This window comes from Podarcis pityusensis (assembly GCF_964106645.2).
Source record: "Podarcis pityusensis genome assembly, chromosome: Z".
In the NCBI taxonomy this organism is placed as follows: Eukaryota; Metazoa; Chordata; class Lepidosauria; order Squamata; family Lacertidae; genus Podarcis; species Podarcis pityusensis.
The window spans coordinates 15,113,718-15,116,764 of record NC_138044.1 but is presented as its reverse complement, the minus strand read 5'-3'; positions in this window follow the sequence as shown (position 1 = coordinate 15,116,764).

Here is a 3,047-nt window from a genome sequence, read left to right as displayed (position 1 = left end):
CTGCGTTGTGGATCAAGGGGGAGCTGAAAAGCGTAGGTCGTGATTCAGCTGGGAGGGCAGATCCAGAATGTAGGAACGCGCACACACACACACACACACACACACCCCTCCACAAGACAAGGAAGGATCAACACACACCCGCGTGCTTTTTCCTATTGTGTTAAGGGGTTATGGATGGAGGGTCTGTCTGCAGGAACAAAAAAGTCTGAGCAGAAACTTCCAACAGCCCGTCAGTTGGTGCCGGGCTCCCCCCCTTCCTCCCCTCCTTCTCCTCCCCGTGCCCTCCGACAGCTTGCAACCGTCCTAGGGCCCCCCCTCTAGGGAAAGAGTTCAACTCCCGCCGAGAGAGCGCCTCCCCGGCCGCTCCAGCGGCCGCTCGCAAGCTGCTGAGTCAAAAGGGACCGTCTCGGAGAGGTGGAGAGTCCAGAGGAAAAGAGGGAGAAAGAAGGAGAAGATAAATTGAGAGGAGAGGAAGAAAGGAAATGTTTTTTTTAAAAAAAAAGATAAATTGAGAATTGGGCGGTGGGGGGTGGGGACCGAAATAAAATAACAGCCTGGGGGTGAATGCCAAATAGAAATATCATAGCACAGGATCGGGTCCAGGGCTGTAGTTCTAAGCACTTGTTAGTACGTCTCAGCGAGGCCTTGCAGCGCAATCCTAACCACGTATACTCAAAAGTAAGTCTGACTGAATGCAATGGGTCTTACTCTCAGGTAAGTGGGGTTAGGATTGCTGACTTAAAAAAAAATAAACTCCCTAAGTTCTAGTGGGGAGCATGGCCCTTGAGATCAATGGAGCTTACTTCCTTGTGAACACTATTAAGAACCAGGAAGGTTTAGGGTTCAATGATATTCTGCACGTCAACTCAGGAGGCTTTAACGCCGCCATGATCCCATTGAATTTAGCGAGACTTACTCCTTGGGAAAACATTGCTCGGATTGACCTGTGGGCAGGAAACATCAACACAAATCACCCTTTTTATGTAGAGAGGGAGACTGCTTTAGGACTCATTCCTTCTGGAATCTGGTCAGTTTCAGGGGAGTTGGTGTTCATTTCGATGTGTGTTTTACAACCCTAGAGACATAAAAGCTCTACCGTGGATTATTATTGTTTGTTTGTTAGTTTGTTTGTTTATTTGTTCGTTTTAACAATCCAGGTCCTCCCAAAAATATGCCCTTTTCCTCTCATGCCTTTACTGTTCTTTCCCATCCCCTTTAAAAATGCGTTGGAATCTCTATGCGTGTGAACTTTCCTGGGAGAATCCGGTAGGTCTTTTATCAGGCCAGAGAAGGCCGATCTGATGTCTCTTTCCTGAGAGGATATTATTCGGGGGCGGACACGGGGGTGGGGAGATCACACTAAATCATGCAAAGGCTCTTTTGGACTTTAATGTAGCCATATTTTTCGTTGACTTCGAGCTGCCTTCCAGAGAGGTTGAGCGACGTGGCGGCGTCTCTGGTGCGCCTTCTGAAGTGGAGTTGAGAGGAAAGCGCCCCGGAACGTAGTCGGTTCCAAGGCTGTAAAAAAAGGGGTGGCGGTGGTTAAGGTTGGTGGTGTATAACCGGTATCTCAAAACGTGGAAGAAAGCGATGATCTGAATGGAAGTGGTCCTCCTCCAATCTTAAATTCAGTTTAAGACATGTAAAAAGTACAGTAAAAGACCCCACAGATCTTTTTATTTTCTGTCGACGCAACTGGATCTTTCCTAGTCCCTTAGTAAAGCCTTCTTGGTTTCAAATGAACGGGCATCTCGTTAAGAATCCTGAACTGAGAATTCACCACCAGAGTGTCAATAACTTCAAGAAACTAGGTTGGAAATTTTCCCGATTATTTTTTTTAAAAACAAGTTCCCTTGACATTCTTGGGACTTTTTATCTTTTCCAAACCGACCGTGTGTTTGTTATTGGTGTGTGATTGATGCCACTCTGGGTTCAACAGAACATCTGTGCAAATGAAATGTGTGGATACAAAAATAACTAACTAAATAAATACATTTACTTGTCGGAGAATGCTTCGCTCCTAAGTTCAAATATAGGATCAAAATCATGGATTTTTTCCTCAAGTATTATTACCACCGTATGAACCAGCCACTGCCAATAAACACAGCCAAATCGTATGCATTTACTTGGAAACAAGACTCACTGAGTCCAGTGGGATTTACTCCCAGGTAGTTATACGCGTAGCTTTAATTCTTACACAAACCACGAAGCATCTACCATCCGTTTACAAAACACCAGCTAAGGCTGGAATCCAAGGCGACTTAGTTGGGGCCAACCCCAGTCCGGGGGATTTTCTTCCGAGTAACAATACATAGACCGGCGAAATTCAACGCTCGCTAGCTCGCTCGCTCTTTTAAGAATACAATAATCAATAGGATTCTTCTTAATCTTTCCAATTTAGGCCAGATAGAGTGTCGCCGATTATAGAAAATGTTTTGCTGAGGAAAAGGTAAGGGCGCCAAATGGAATTTTTTTTGCGGGGGGGGGGGATTGTTAGAACAATTTCAAAGAGCTTAAGTTTGTTTTTTAAAAAAATAAAAAAATCGCTTGCCTGGCTTTTGCTGAGTACCTATATAATTATCCTTTTTCTGTGAAAACGCGCACACGGTAATATTTATTTTTTTAAAAAAAAAAACTTTCATCAGCACGCATAAAGGGAGACAATGATTCAGCTAATTGTGAACCTAAAATAAGCAGTTTTAAAAATGCACCCAACTTCACACACACACACTAGATCTCCCCCACACGCACACACACACCGCATTGCTAATAACCCTATTTAGAACTTCATCAGTGGCGTAATGATAGGAAACAGGGTGGAAATTGCCGGTTAACAGTTGGATCTGGGCTGTAATTAATTCAGTGTCTCTTTTAATCAAACCGAGGAGCGATCAAGTTTCCTTGCTGTGTGGCATGTGTGTGACATCACCCTAAAAGCTGGCCAGCCAATCAGGAGAGAGGCAGTGAGGCACGTGAACTTGGGTTCTTGGTTTAAAAAAAAAAAGTAGAGGAGGAGGAAGAAGGAGAAGAAGAATTCCAAACTAAAC